Source organism: Ambystoma mexicanum, chromosome 7p (assembly GCF_040938575.1).
Source record: "Ambystoma mexicanum isolate Mex_15411 chromosome 7p, UKY_AmexF1_1, whole genome shotgun sequence".
Taxonomy (NCBI): Eukaryota; Metazoa; Chordata; class Amphibia; order Caudata; family Ambystomatidae; genus Ambystoma; species Ambystoma mexicanum.
This window is the reverse complement of record NC_090939.1, coordinates 752,382,867-752,399,805: the sequence shown is the minus strand read 5'-3', so window position 1 is coordinate 752,399,805 and position 16,939 is coordinate 752,382,867. Positions and strand designations below refer to the sequence as shown.

General features: G+C 44.7%; 1 protein-coding gene across 1 annotated transcript in view; it reads right to left on the bottom strand.

Moving 5' to 3' along the window:
- Nucleotides 1-16,939, bottom strand: part of LOC138526300 (E3 SUMO-protein ligase RanBP2-like) — a 1,418,318-nt gene that overhangs the window by 512,173 nt on the left and 889,206 nt on the right. The window lies entirely within an intron of this gene.

Below are 16,939 nucleotides of genomic sequence, written 5' to 3'. Positions count from 1 at the left end.
TATCTACGATGTATGTTGCACCAATCGGAGGGTAGTTGGAAGGATATTTTATGGGTGGCTGAATATGCATACAATAACTCGATACACTCTGGAACTGGTCAGAGCCCCTTTTATACCCTATATGGACATCACTCTCGTACTTCAGACTTGGACTCACCTTTGAGCCTCGAAATGCCCGCAGTGGACCATTTGCATTCTACGATTACTCAAGCCTTCAAGGATGCTACTGCACACTTACAACATGCGAAAGGGAAATACAAAAAGAACGCAGATCTGCATCGAAAGGAGGCGCCTCCATACCAAATAGGGGATCAAGTATGGTTGGCAACCAAACACTTATCGCTCAAGGGACCTCGGACTTTTAATCCAAGGTATTTAGGCCCTTACTCGATCAAAGCTATAATTAACCCAGTGGCAGTCAAGCTAGATCTACCAGCTAACATGCGGATTCACCACGTTTTTCATGTGTCGCTTTTGAAACCAGTGCAACCAGGAACCAGATTAATAAAGCCACCAGAACCAATGCAGATAGATGGGGAGCCTGAATTCGAGGTGAAGAACATTTTGGACTCTAAGATCTCAAAATCAATGATTTGAAGGGGTACGGGCCTTAGGAAAGATCTTGGGAACCCAGCGACCACGTACATGCACCTCGGCTAGTAAAAAGGTTCCTTCGTAATTTCCCGAACAAACCGAAACCTCCTGAGGGAACGACCTTGGGAGGGGCCTTGGGGTGAGTGCTGTCATGATGCCTACCCCCGGAGCACCAGGCCAGGCCCAGCACCCCCGGGAGCAGGCATCACGCCCCCGGGTAAAAGCCCAGCGGCCCTTTATAGGGGCTCTTTGGACTCTGTCCTGGCGCCGTTGGCGCCAGGCTCATGTTGGACATCAGTCCTGGCGCCATAGGCGCCAGGCTCATAAGGGGAAGTGTTTGGTGCAATACCTGAAGCAGACTATGCTGCACACTCACCTGATGCAGACCATGCTGCATGAAGAACCAAGCCAAATGAGGCTTAGGAGGGACTATTTTTCTGAAGGAACTATTTTGTTACTTGGGTGGGGCTGTGGAAGAATACTCACCTGGAACTTCTTCCAAGGCTATTTAAGCCACGCCCGGACAGCCACACGTGCTTCGCGTTGTTCTGCATCCCAGCAGCTGAACGCTCACCGTGTCTGCTCCTGCACCTGGACTCCAGCCACACCTGCCTCGAACCTGGAACACCTGTAAGGAAAGAAGAGAAGAGAAAGGTGAAAACCAAGAACTTATTCAACCTTCTTACCTGCATCCGGAATCTTCACGCCAGCATTCCTGAAGGAAGACTTCCATTTAAAAGCACTGCGTTGCTCGCTGCAGCGCCGCGCTTCACTCACCTGTTCCCGAGACGCCGCCCGGCTCCATCGCAGCTCTCAGCACCGGTCGCCATATCTCTGCACCTAGGGGAGAGAAGAGACAAAAGGTGAGCAAGGGAACACAAGAGGAAAGCCGAATTTTCAGCCATATTACTTACCAGCTTTTCTTGGTGAACCATTCCACATCTCGGGTCGGCGCTGCATCTTTGGCAGGTACCGCACCCCGGCCCCTATGGGGAAAGGACAAAAGACATTACTGGAGAATTATAGAGACATTTAGAGGGGTCGCCCTCATCACTAACTCACCTGATTTTACCACCGGCAATTTAACCCCTCAATGTATCGCCTTTGTTCTGCACCTGAAATAAAAGGACAGATCACAGGTTAGGAAAAACAAAATAAAGGAGGCTCACACTTGAACTTTTGCATCTTCATACTTACGGCGTATCGCTCAGAAGAGTCAAGTGGATTTGCCAGCACCATTCTGAAAACCAGTGAAGTAACTGGACGAACGCGCGCCCCTGCACCAGAAGCAGGATGGAGAGTTCATCCTTCCAAACCATAAGGTGAGCTTAAACCGGGGGTTTTGGAGGAAGTCAGAGAAGAACGAATGGGGAAAGGGTGGAGCAAGCACACTATTCAGCAGACAGTTAATCCCCTTTCTCGTCTGCAGAAGGATATTCCTACGGGCCAGACAAGCAAGATTTGGGGGCCCTGTTCAATCGGTGGTCCGAATTCTGCGCATCACGCTTGAAGAGGCCACAGCAACCCAGACCAGAGCCTCCGTGGGAGCCAGGTGAGCGTTACAAGGATATAAAGAAAAAGGTCCAGAAGTCCAGCAATAAGTGCTGGGGAATCACACTAGGAGAAGGGATGATGCATACAAATGATAAATATCCCTAAAACTCACCACAGGAGATCCTGTGCAACCTTGTCCGGACCTAGAGAAGGTCTGTCATTCTGCAACAGAACTGTGACCACCGGGATCTGAAGGTTCATTGCAGGGACCTCATTCTCAAACAGGTGTCTGGCACAAGGAAAATGCAGGATGCCATGAGACAAAAACTCAGGAAAGGAAGACAGCGGGCACTTTGAAAAGTTTGGACCATCTGCAGAATATGTTGAGCCCTCGGCTCATGGGCAAATCTTTTCCCTGAGGACGAGTCCAGGTCCCCTCCAATAAATTGAAGCTTTTGAGAAGGTGTCACATGGGACTTCTTGAAATTTAGGGAGAAGTCCAGTTTGTGAAGGAAGTGTCAAGTGTAGCTGAGATGATCGAGCCTGCTCAGGAGGGCAAGCCTTTGTCAGCCAATTGTCCAAGTAGGGGTAGATGGGAATCCCTCCCCTCCTCAGACTTGCTGCCACCACTGCCATCAACTTGGTGAGGACACTTGGGGCCAGGGCTCCAGATAAGGCGAGTACCAGGCCTTTTTACGCATGAAAATCTTGTAAATATGCAAGCTTTATTATTTTCCTGGGTACATGTACACACTGGTTTAGAGCAGAGGGCAGTGCAAAGGTCAGGTTACTTGACAGAAACCAGAAGGCTTCTTTTGATTTTTATCTACATGGATGTAATTCCAAGCCATCTCTGAAACAGAATGTCTTTCTCTGGAGCCTTTCAAAAAAATAAACTGCACATTGATAAAAAGAATGGTTTCTTTCCGTTCAGCTTCAGAAGCACTGTGCATGTTTTCCTAGAATTTTAGGATTGTGTAATTAATAAGATGGAAAACTAAGTTGCAACAGAATTATTTTTTTTTTTAACAAGTTATGATTTTTTTTCCAGTGAAAGCAAACCAGTATTGCACAATTGTATTTTTCAGAGTTCCGGTGCTATGTGCATAATCATGCAGAGGCAGATCATTTTTACACTCTAATTTAATTTACAGTCTAATAATAAAAACAGTGTGTAAAATGATGACTATGCGCAGTCTAGTTTACATCCATTCAACTTTGCAGTCAATGGGGTACATTACTATAATTGGTCAGTGGCAACAGTGTCTTTGCTCAAGGGTGAATAATTGTCATTACACTGATCACAGGTGTTCTAGCCTCTCAAATCTTCAAGACTACAAATAAAACAGCCAAAACCTGACTCTCAAGAACGTGCAAGCGCTTTTCAAAAACAAATGAAAGTTCCTTTGGTAATTAAAATAGAAACTCAGCAAAACCTGTCCCTGTGATAATCCAGATAGGCATTTAACTTTATGTAGCGCTTCATAAATGGTTCTTCATACATCTAGGTACTGTGATCATTATACCAGTCGATACTCCGTTAACCAACCTCTGAAGGATGTTAGCCAATATGATAGCCCAGCCAGTTGAGCACTCGTCGCTGCAATCTCTGCATGATCTGTGGGTTGCGGGTTCAAGTCCCGGCAAGTCCAACTCAGCCTTTTATCCTTTTGAGGTCGATAAAGGAGTACAAACTTTGGTTTGGTGGTAATTGTGATAAATATGTTCCATGTACAGCTCTTTGCCAAAAGAGCTATATAAATAACCATTTGATCACTAGAATAAATATAGAATTTAGCATGGATTCCTTGCCTCTCTGAACTGTTGTATCGTAACATTGGCATACCATTAGGTAATAATAGCTCCGGAAATTAGGACTTTCATTAAGCATCAAAAGACAATTCTACTATCGAATCTCAAAACACACAATACACATTTGTGTATGCTTTACTATATAATTGGCTAGGTTTTAGTGATTTCAACATTTAAATATATACAGGAGAGATCAAATGGCCAGAAAGGTGTATTCTGTCACAATGCAGAAAGCTGCAATGATTTCCATACAGTTTTTTCACAGGTGGGCTGGATGTCGCATATATTTTACTCCCTGCGAAGGAGAAAAGTCATTTTGACTCTCTTAAAATCACAGTTACTCTCAAAATTTAAAAATAGAGCGTAAAATACTCCCTCCTCAAAATCTTATCTGGAGCACTGCTTGGGGCAGAGGTGCGCCCGAAAGACAGTACCCGAAATTGAAATTGGGAACGGCCAATGACGAACCTCAGGTACTTTCTATGCTTGGGATGGATTTGTACATGAAAATAAGCATCCTGAAGGTTCAGTGACCCCAACCAATCCTGAATTCGAAGGGCCTGAAGGATCTGCGAAAGACTAACCATCTTGAACTTGTCCTTCTTGGGGAACTTGTTCAAGCGTCTCAAGTTCAAGATATGTCGCGGTCCTCCATCCTTCTTGGGGATTAGAAAATACTGAGTACTGTTTTTTCTGAAGTCCAACTAAGGGCTTAGTAAAACCATTCAACTAAGACAGTACAAGACTGAACACTTAGTATAAGGCTGTACAACTAGGCTTATTTTAGGAGGGGGAGAGAGGGCTGTAGCAAAGTACACTGAACATGTAGTACATCAAGGTTTCAATAGAAACAATTACATCCAGAATTATTATAAAAACTAAAGGTTTAGTATAAATACAAGTAGGCCAAGATAAATCTTGGGGTAAGTACTGGTCAGAGTTGAACGCATTTATAAAAACACACCAGAATTCTTGAAGGTACACACACAAAAGCATAAAACCTTCTTCAGAATACCCAACAGTAATTCTAGGGAAGTGAAACCTCTTCATACACATTCAGTATAGGTCACACCTATTCTTGGGGAGCAAAACCATAAGTTACTTTTAGATTACTTTCTGTAATACAAGGGTAGAAGACCTGTCAGTTATGCAGTGATGCTCAACAAAAAAATCATATAGTAAACCGACCTTGTTACCAGGATACATTTCTGACTGGTGAAAGCAGATTGAATGGAAAGTATATACCTATAACTACTTTGAGGATAACAGTTATTCTAGGCGAGTAAGACCCTTTTTAGTGTAACATACAATTACAGTTGCTTTTCAGGTCAGTGGAACACAGAGGAGTTAAGCAATAACATTTTAGGATGGCACAAAGCTAACTCAAGGTAAGTAAAACCTATATACTTTTTAAAGGAGCTATAAGCAACGTAAAGGTAGAATAAACCTGATACTGGTTTACAATCTGTATAAAACAGACCAGGGGCAGTAAAACCCAGTTGGTAAACTTGCATACTAATATTCTAAAATAAATCGTTAAGTGAAGCCAACAGCATTACTGAAAGTAAGACTTTAAATAAACTTTCCAGAATGGCAGACCATTTCCAAGGTAAGTAAAATAACCTTACATATACTTTTATAAGTGACAGAACACTTCCAAGGTAAGTATGCACTTTTGTAACTGTTCACTCTCAGAGTTACAGTTACCAACTAACTCTTTCACAAGTAAGTACTTTTAAAAACGTATACTTTCCCAGACAGAATCCTTTACTTACCCAGTCCTTTCCTATTCAATTGCACGAGTTCACTCCGGCGCAGAAAAGGGACCCTAGTGGTCTAGGAGAAAGCTATAGGCAGGGTGAGATAGGCTTCTGTTTCAAGCAAAAGTCAGAGTTCCAGTGGAAGAGTGTTGAGCAAGTAAGTAGATCACATTAAAAGTTAGTAAGGGTCCAGGGACTTCAGAGAAAACACCCATGGAGGATTCCATCAGGGGCTTGGGTGAATTGGATGAGAGGACTCTCAATCACAAGAACACCTCAAAGCTTTACAGAAATCACCAAGGCTTAATGTACGTAAATACCCCAGCCAGCACAGTACCTTAGCACGAAAGAAGAGTTCCAGAAAGAAGACTTCAGGATGTGTAGCCAAATACCCTGTTGAATTCCTTTATCATGAAGAAAGGCCACTGGAAGGACTTTTGCTGTAGGGATCATGGCGAACACTCTAGGGCAGGAGGATCTTCACATGGTTTACACAGCACAGAAGAGGTTGTAACGAGGGATACTTCAGGATCTGCAGCCAAAAATCCCTGTCACTAAATTCCTTGTCAGACTGAAGATGAGACACTGGAAGGGATTCTGCAGCAGGGGTCAACGGGGAAGGCTGCAGGCAAGAGTTTCTTCGCGGCTGGAAGCAGCTCTGTGGTTTATGCGCCTTTTTCAGAAGCAAGAAGATGACTGAATATTGCTTTTCGGATTCTCGTCAGTCGCAAGTCCAGCACTCTGGTGAGGGGACTTTTTGGACTGGATTCATTTCCCCGGAGGTCCAGAAGGATGCCCACAAAGTTTCAGCAAGATTCAGAAGACTGCACAATGGCATGAGGTCCCAAGGTATTGGGGTATTTCAGCCCTGCAATGTCACAGCATCATGAGATATGGCTCAAAACACAGGTCCTCTGGGTCTCACCATGCTCTGGGTCGGGGTTGTCCGTTTTGGGATCCCCAGGTCGATTGGAACTGTTACAGCAGGATATGCTTACACAGCAGGCACTCTGGTCGCTGGAAATCGCTACAGCCTTCGTTTTGTCATCTTCCTCTTTGGTTCCAGTGGTCTAATACCTCTTCAGCTTCCAGGATCAGACTTTTATGCAGGCATCCAGCCAATGAAACAGCCATGCAACATTCAAACGTGGGGGGTTGGCAGTCCTTTCAGGACAGCCAGCCTCCGAGTTTGAGCTGGATTCTCGCAGTCAGGCTGGAAGCCAAAGGGCTGCTGAGATTTGGACTTCTCCCTTGCTTCCTGCCTTCACAGATACTGGAGCATGTGCAGGGAATCCACGGGATTCCTGCCAAAGACAAAATTGACAAACTATTTTCTCATCCTTGAGGTCAGGGGAAGGAACAAGAAAGAACAAGGAACACTAAAATGGTGAAAAAAAGAAGACGGGGCTATTTTGGTAAAATGACCACCCATGGGTCTCTCTAGCGGGGCTGTGGAAACAGCTTGCGGTAAAGGTGCACTGAATTAGTAAAAAGGTGCACTGCCACCCGCCATTTAAGGTAAGCTTGTCCCTGCAACATAAATGTTACAGTTAAAAGGAGAAAGGGGATACATTGCATCTTCCCAGCACTCCACACAAGGTGAGGTGTGCTGGTTTCACCTAACAAAATGTAAAAGAGAGCCAAAGATGCATTTCTAAACTTGGGAACTGTAGTTCTTACAAGGTTAGCCAGAGAAAGTTAAAGGGGAGCCGAAGGGTAACCCTGCAACAATAAAAAAGGTATATACCAAAAGTTGTCCAAGAGGATAACATTAAAAAAGACTATGGAGAGTCTTAAAAATGATACCCATAAAAGGAGTAAAATATTCTGTGAGTGTGGAAAAAGGTGCCAACATACTGGAGGTATAGGGAAAAATAATCCACCAGTAAAGCAAAACGTTTTGGGGTTGACACAGGTCAGGAAGATTTATCATTGCTATGAAAATCTTAACTTACAAGTACCAACCTTGATTCCTCGCTGCTACAGGCACTATCACACTTTTCTCCAACAGGGTGAAAATCTCCTGTAGGAGGAGCGGATCTAGATCTTTCACAAATTGCCTTCTGGTGTCTTTTTTGGAAAGGGAGGCAGATTCTTTCTTCATCCTTACTTACTACTATTCTTAAGCATAGAGGGATACTCTGCATTCCTCATAAAACTTTATATCATGAGCGATTGGCACATACCACCTTATGTGGAGTGCCAAGGATATATCTAGTATCCCCCCCACCTCTCTGCTCCCGTGACTTTTTAGTCACAGACAAACTTCTAGTTCTGGCTGGTGGCAGTGGACGTGTTCTAACAACTATTGTGCAATTTCTTTATCGCAAACTGTACTCACAGTCCTGCTTGTGCACAATAGGGTCACCTATGTTCTAACATGGTGGCTGCATTCTTTTTTTGCTATTTCTATTGTGGTTGTTCTTTGTTAGCCTTCTACCATTCTGGGAGGGGAAGGTCTGTGTGAGTTTTGCCTTTGGTAAGAACTACTGTGTTCTCCCGCCTAGGTTCCAGTGTGTCTGGGCAGGTAGGAAGGAGTTATTCACTCCCCTGCTGTTAGGGAGAATTCTCTCTTTAGGCTGAATTTCCTAACCTAGTGAGTCCCCCAGCAGCTTTGCTGGATTTCTGGAGTTTGTTTTTTTCTCCTGCCAAGAGTGAGACTCTTTTTCTTCCACTCTTGGACATAATTTATGGTGTTCCTTTGACTGTTAATGTGTTTTATGGGCTATGGGGTCCTTCACTCCATAGGGTCTCATGTGTTTTTGCTTTGTGTGTTACACAGCACTCTCCGTGGAGTGACACAGGGGTGTCATAGTGACGCCCCACCATAGACTCCATACCCTGGGACTGACTACTGTCTCCCAGGGCATGTAAAGTCACCATTGGCTTTACTAGTCCCAGATTATTAACAGAAACCGGTACAAATCATCATATTGTGGACGTACTGGTCGGGGCAATTCGATTGCCCCGGGGTCTGTTAGTCGAGGGGGCACGTCTCCGTCCCCCCTGATAGAGTTTTGGCTGGTGGCAGTGGATACTACTTTTTATATTCGACCGCGAATAGATCCCTATGGGATTTTCCCATTGTTCGAGGCTACCAACTTTAATTATTTAATTCTCATAGCCGCGAACATACCGCTGGTTTATTTATTTAATATTAATTCGCCGGTTGGTATTTCTTGCCAGGACTCAATTCTAAAATGGCGTTTGTGTTCTCTTCAGTGACTCCAACCCAAGCCGAGCCCTTTGGTTCCACTTTTGGCGGGCTTCTCCACAGAAGCCTCCAAAAGTGATGCCACTCTGTCTGGGTACCACAGAGGGTGTGGGAGGGGGTTTTAGGCACCCTGGACTGAGTTACCTTGGTAACTCAAGTCGCACTCTTGTGTGATTGGCCGAAGTAGTGAGCCGGCTGGCTCAGCACTTAGCATGTTTGATTGACAGCTAGGCTGAGTGAATGGGGGTGTGCTGCATAAAAGCAGGGCTTTGGGGACTGGAACTTCAGAAGTCGCCACAGGACCTGAGAATCCGACGAGGGAGAAGCTGAGCCGACCTGCCAGGACGACACCAGCGGTGGAGCCCTGCGGAACCGACTCACCACTTCCCGACGACAGAGAAGATCTCCCGGCTGGAGAGGCTTCTTCCCCTGACTGGTGGGCACAACCAGTTTACCTTCTTTTCCTCGTATCCCTGGACGTCTTGTGGTCGAATTGCCTGTGCCAAGCACCCCGGCAACCGTATAGCCACTTACCACTGGACCGCGAATAATAGGACCGCTCCTTTTACCCGAGAACGCTGCGGCTGGTTTCTTCCCTGGCAGTGCAACGGACTCCTGTCTTCCTCCCCGACGAGATCCTCTCATCCCCCGTGTTAGGTAAGATTTCCACAGGGCTGGTAAATCTTCTTTGCCTGGTTCAACTCCAGAACTTTTTGCTTTTCTAGTGAGATATTTTCCATTAATACCTCAGTGAGTGGGAACCTTTTTCCACACTCACCTGTCTTTAACTCTTTTTATGGGTGTCATTTTTAAGACTCTCCATAGTGTCTTTTTAAAGTTATCATGTCTAACAACTTATTGGCAATAAGTGCCTGTTGTTGCTGGGTTGCCCTAGGGGCTCCCCCTTTAACTTTCTTGTGCTAACCTTGAGTGAACTACAGTTCCCAAGGGTAGAAAGGATCTTTGGATCCCTTTTACATTTACTTCTGTGAAACCAGCACACCCCACCTTATGTGGAGTGCTGGGGAGATACAATGTATCCCCTTTCACATTTAAACTGTAACAATTATGTTACAGTGACAAGCTTACCTTTAATGGCTGGTGGCAGTGATACCTTTTACTAATTTGGTGCACCTTTACCGCGTGCTGTAATCGCAGCTGCAGTAAAGGCACCCAAGGGTGCTCATTTTTACCAAAATGGCCCCTGTCTTCTTTTTCTGCCATTTTAGTGTTTCTTGTCGTTTCTTGTTCCTTCCCCTGACATCCAGGGCGGGAAAATCCTTTGTTTGAGTTTTGTCTTCGGCGGGAGTCCCATGGACACCCCGCCCAGGCTCCAGTCAGTCTGTAAGCACAGGAAGTGGGGGAGGGGTCCCAAACTACTTCCCCCTCCTTTGTCTTAGGTCTTCCTTCAACTGGGCCAAATCCCAGTGGGGGGTTGGCTGTCCTGATTGGACAGCCAAACGCCCCTTTCTTGTAAAATGCGGGGAGAGAATGCAGAGGTTGTGTTGCAGTTCCTGATAAATACTGGAAACCTGGAAGCTGAAGTCATGTCGACCACTGGAACTGAAAACCGAAGAGGATGACGAAGGAAAAGCGGCTGGAATGATTTCCAGCGGCCGGAGAGCCTGCTTTGTAACCAGAGCCTGCTGCAGCCCTTCCTTCCGATCGACCTGGGGACTCCGAAAACGACGACCCGAACCCAGAGCCTGGTGAGACCCACTAGACTCAAGACGACCTGCATTTTGAGCCATCCCACGGGTTCCTGCGACCTTGCGTTCTTGCAATACCCCAATACCCTGGGAACTCCTGCCACTGTGTGGTGCACGGTCTTCCGAATTCCGAATCTCGCTGAAACTTCGAGGGCATCTTGGTCTAATCGAGTCCAAAAAGTCCCCTCACAAGAGTGCTGGACCTTTTAAACGACGAGAATTCAACCGCGATTTTCTGTCTTCTTCTGTGCTCCTTGAAAAGGCGCCAAACCCGCAGAACCGCATTCAGCCGTGAGAGAAATCTTGCCTAGAGCCTTCTTCATCGATCCCTGCTGCAAAGTCCCTTCTGAGGTCTTGTGTTCAGTCTCCAGGACAAGGAATCCAGTGACCGGGTATTTGGCTGCAGTCCCTGAAGTTCTCCTGCTGCAATCTCTTCTTCATTGCTAAGGTACTGTGTTGGCTTGGGTATATAATTACCTTAAGCCTGTTGGGATTTCTGTGTAGTCCTGGGGTGTTTTCTGTGATTGGGAGGTCCCTCGTCCAGTACACCCAGTGCCACTGCTAGAATCCTGCTGGGGTGTCTTCTGTGAAGCCCCTGGACCCGCTTCTAACCCTAGAAGTAAAGTACTCACTTGGTTGCCCAGTTTTCCTAAGGAAACTCTGGCTTTTGCTACTAAAGGACTTATTCTAACACTGCCTGTTGGTCACTAGTCCTAGTGACCCCCCTTCTGCCACTGAGAACACTCATGCTCTAAGGGAAAGACTTTGAAGGGATTGGGACTTCTGCCTAGAAAAGAAATCAAGTGTTTTTACTTACTTGTAAAGAGTTGGTTGGTAACTGTAATTCTAAGAGTGAACAGTTACAAAAGTTCTTACTGATCTTGGATGTGTGATGCACTATTCTTAAAAGTATGGTTAACATCTTTCCTTCCTTAGCCACTGTTTTGCCAGTCTAAAAGAAAGTAGATGTGAAGGTATTTTACTTTCCTGTGATTAGGTTGTGCCTCTTTACAAAAGTAATGTGTTGGTATCACCAGGTTAGTCCTGCTAGGATAACTGTATGAGTGTCCCCCAACTGGGTCTTGCTTCCCCTGACTTGCTGCTAGCCTGTCTTTAATAAGTCTACAATAGGTTGTTGCCTACCTAGAATATCTATTCTGTAAAGTGTGACATTGGGTTTTACTTTCCCCTTCATTGTGAAGTTAAAGTAAGTGGGTTTTACTTACCTTGTGTTAGCTGTGTGCCATCCAAAACAAGTTACAAGAATTATTGCTTATCTCCATCTGGGGTTCCCTGATTTCCAAAGCATCTGTAATTGTATATTACATCCATTAGGTTTTGCTCACCTGGTATAACTGTGTGTTATGACAAAAGTAGTGATAGGTTTTTACTGCACCTAGAATAAGTGTTTCACTATTCACCAAAAGTATATTGTCCGGTTGACTGTTTATGTGATTTGTTCCAAGAGTCACTGTACAACTGGAAGGGCCTACTGTCCTTGTATTACCACAAGTAATCTAAAAAGTAACCATTGGTCTTTTACTCCCAAGGAATAGGCTTGGCCTATACTAAATGTGTATAACAAGGTTTTGACTTCCCTAGAACTACTGTTAGGTGTTCCAAATAAGGTCTATACTTGGGTCTGTGTACTTTCAAGTATAGTGTTGTGTTTTATATTGTGATTTCATATAATGTTTCAGTATTTACTTAACCCCTAGATTTATCTGGGCCTACTTGTATTTAAATAAATCCTTTATTTTTAGAATACATAGTGTTTCAGTGTTTCTTTGGATCATTTGTATTACAATTTTCACTTGTACTGTATCTACTGCCCTCTCTCCCTCCTAAAATAAGCCTGGCTGCTCTGCCTACGCTACCATGTACTCAGGTGGTACAGTCTTATACTAAGAGTGGAGTCTTGTACTGCCTCAGTTGAATGGTTTTACTAGGCCCTTAACTGGACTTCAGAAAAACTGTCCTAACACCCCGGACGAAGCACTGACTTGCATCCACTGCCAGGAACAACTGCCCCTGCTGGAGTATTCTCACCACTTTAAGGTACTGTGTCCGCCAGGCCTCCCTTTCTAAAGATTGCTACAAGGTAATAATAATCCCTTAACCTTCTGGACTGGGCTGGCCGCCTTGACCATCTAACTGGTCCCTTTCTTTTGGTCCAACTCTTCCTGAACCTTTGAGACTTGTGCACTTCAACCGTATGCCCTTGGACACATTTTGTTCTGATCCTCTTAAAGTGGATCCGGCCTTCTGAAATTTAACTTCATGGTTCTACTTTGCCTTCCTCTCCTGTTGTGTTCTTGTGAAAGTGTTGGGATCTGTTTCAAATGATACTCTGCTTTTCTCTCCCTTTTAAAACGAATTATTAGAGTGCCATCTGCGTTAAGCGCTCACCGCTGTCTGAAAATAAGTGGGGCTTTACTTAAGACTTGTCTAATATTTTTCTAAGGGAGTGTATATCTTTTAGTGACCGTGTTTCTGAACTGCTTAACATTAGTGCCTGTGTGTTTTACTAGATGTGGTTTTAAATGAATAATTATATCTCTTTTACACCAAGCTCTGGTCAGTGTTTACATGTTCTACTGTGTTCTTTTGACCTATTGTGAATACTCTGTATACTGTCTAACTCTTCTTGAGGGAAGTCTGACTGCTCGGCCACAGCTACCAAGTGAATCTGTGTGGTACAGACTTCTACCAAGTGGGTTTACTGCCAAACACCTGTAGTCTTAAATCTTTTGCAGTGGTCCCAGAGGGAACTCCACAGGTTTCTGCCCAACACATGCCCTTTGGGTGCCTGAATGGAACCAGTTCCCAATGTCCTGATTAGATAGCCACCCACCCCTTTTTTCTGTAAAATGCTGATATTTTGCGGGAGTATGTGGGAAAACTGAATACAAGGTGAGGTTCCCGGGGTGAAAGGCAAGTCGACCACTGGAACAGAAGAACTGAAGCTGAAGACGACCAGAGATGCCTGCAGACCCTTCCCATCACTGTGAAATGACCACTGTGGTCTTGACCCCATTTTCTAATCAACAGAGGAGCTCCGAAGACACCCCTTCGCTTTGGCTGGTGGGACCAAACAGCCCTGAGACCAACTACAAATTGAGCCATGTCCCTTAGGTGCTGTGCCTTTTCAGACCTGCAGACCACAAATACCAGGAGACCTCGCCGACCCATTTGCAGTGCAACGTCTTTGTGAGGCCGACTCTGTCCAGAACTTTGGTGAGCTCCAGTTGGACCTTCAAAGGCACAATTCGACTCATCTAAGTCCCCTCACCAGAGTGCATGACTTCAGAAGCGAAGTAGATAGACGGGGCAAATACCGTCCATTGTTGGGGCTCAGAAAAAGGCGCTAAAACCACAGACCGACAAAGGAGACTGGGGAAATCTGTGCCAAGGGTTCTCTCTCGGGACTGCTGTTGAGACATCCCAGAGTCCTTCCTTTCGTCACCAGACCTAGGAATCAGGAGACTGGGTCCATCGCTGCTGCATAGAGGAGAATTCAGCTACGAGCATTTCTTCAAGCCTAAGGTACTGTGGGGTGAAAGGTATAACTTCCCTTCAACTGAGAAGTCGCTCTAGTGTGACTGGAGTGAGTAAAGAGGTATCCAGGGTGTCCACTCTCCCTATGAACCAAGCTTGCCAGCTAGTGTCCCATTAGGGGGTCCTTTTGCAGGGGTTATAGTGCCAAGTAACATCCCAGAGACTGAAAGAATCATGAGCAATTTATGCTGTTCTGCTACGTCTTAAGACTTTGGATCCACTACTACACTGAGTAGTGCGTATAGTTAGGGATTTGAGTTTAAAAGCATTAGTTAGCCTGAAAAGTGTCTCTAAAACGTCAAGCTTTGCTGCTGTGTGATTAAGCAACTTTTCTCCTTCCCAAAAGACTTTATGTTCTGTGGTTTTGCCAACTAAATACAATTACTTTATGTCTGAAGTACCGCAAGTGAGCAGTAGTACTGTAGAACTGTCATTAGTGTCAAATTCCAACAACTGTACCCCGAGCAACTACCACTGAAGTAATGCCCTTAGAAAAGTATTAAATATGAATATATATTTTAATATAATATTTTATGTGGAAGTGTTTCTTTTGACTACTGTACTTACTGGGTTCAGTGTACTTACCTACAGCACACATATTTGTCCTATCATACGCCTGGCTGCTCTGCCATTCTACCAAGATCCTTTGGGTAGTACAGACTTATTCTAAGAGCTGGGGATCTGTATGCCAAGGTAAAGTTTTATGAAGTCTTACCTCAAGTGGACATTAGGAAAACTCCGGTAACACTAAACCAAAATTTAGGATAAGAAAGAGTCCTGCAGCCAATCCAGAAGATCTGTAACAGAGCCAAGTATCCTGTCTAGCCATGTAGCTGACTGAAGGCCTGTGTACGACTCCAGAAGAGGCCCGGCATCCTTTCCTGCAACTGTACCGGTGAAGCCCTGCTGGCTGGACTATCCGATCAGAGAAGGCCCTCATCAGTCAATCGACCCTTGGACTGGTGCGACCAACCAGTCTTAACGTCTCTATGCGTTACTTCAGTCTTCGGAAATCGTCCCTAGACCAACCGGAGGACCGACCAGCTCTGAATTGTGCAAGAAGCTTGCCATTACGCCTTTTCGTATGGACCCTTTGGTGGTCGTCAGCTAGTCTTAAAAGTCACCTTTTGGTCATGTTTCTGCTTCACTGCATCAAGGGATCCTGCCCTGGAAGGCCATCTTCATTCATGACTGGAGAGACACCATGTGCGGTGACTGTGCTGCAACTGGCATCCTTCTGTCTGATAGAGTGTTCTGAAGAGAACCGCATTGGTGCCTGCTGAATCAGCTCCTGTACCTGACCAGAATCTTCCTTGCACCCGCAGCTCCTTGGCATCTTCCCCGGATCCAACAGAGGGAAAACCTACCTCCAGCGACTCCCAGTCAACCTGTCAAGTCACTTGGGAAAATCAGAGCAAAGACAGTGAGCAATCTGAATACTTACTGATGCCCCTATAAAAAAAACTTTATGAATAACTGATTTAACCCATTTGCTCACTTTTTAAACGTTTTAAAAAGCATTTCTAAGAGCTAGAGAAAGTATCGTACTTACCCGTAAAGTCCTTGAAGTCTTCCAGAACCTTTTTCACCACCACACAAACTTTTCCTACCTTTGTCCTCCCTACTAAAGGAACTTTGTGACTTTGGTTACAAGACCCTCTTCAACATAGGAATTTGACTTACAAAGTTAAGGCCTTTGTTGTTCTTAACTTGTTTCCTTACATACCTTCCTTTCTGGTGTTTAAGTGAATTGTATGCATTTCTACAAACTAAAAGGCGAGTGTAAATGTTTTGTGTGATAGCATTACCTGCTTGATTCATTTTTCTAGTGTGTTTTGGGTTTAAATAGTGTGTATTTGTACAGCTAAGCTGAATCATTGTGTATTTCACTGTGTGGACCCCTGACCGCCACTCACCTATCCTGAGACTTTTGATCACTTGCCACACTTCACTTGATTGGTTTGGCTAACCTCTCAGTTTCCCTGTTCACCATAAACTAGGGTGGCCTCCTGAAATCTGTTCACCAGGCCAGATTTTAGAAATCCATCTTAACATTCCCCAAGGTCCAATTTAAGTAGAGAACTTGACTGTGCTTCATATGAATACCTGGAGAGATGGTAGAGGCAGTGGATGTCATCCCTCTTGAGAAACACATCACTTCCAACATGGTTTGTAACTTTCTGCAAGATCAGGACAACGACAGCTGTGTCGCTTGAGACTGAATGAGTAACTTTCAGTGTTCAACCACAAGACCTAAGAATAAAAGCCAGAATAGGAGTTGCATTGTCTTGAAAAGGCATTCCCACTTACCCTTACCAATCAGTCTCATAATTGTTCTAATTTGAGTCTTTAGGAGAAAACACTAACATGCCTCAACAATTGCTGGTGTCAAATAGCCAACAAATTCCTCGTGCCCACCGTTAATTACCATCTTTTTGTTAAGAGTATTGCACCATTTGACCAGTGCTGTCTCCATGACAAAGATCACCCTCCACTACAAACTTGCTTTACAGTCGTTCACTGGAGAATCTCACCCACAAAGCAGGGTACATATGGTGATGCTGACGAAAGCAGACGAAATCATGCACATAATTTCAGATCGAACCGGGGCGGTGTACTAAGTAATCAGAGTGGGGTCCAAACAAAGACTTGTGGCATCCCGGCTGTAGTCATGCTGATAATTCAAAAAGTTTTTTATTAGCACTAGATTACTATACATACCGGAAAATCTAGTATATGTTTCTGAAAGCACATAGAATTTAATAAGCATTTCTCTTTGCAAACCATACAGATCAGGC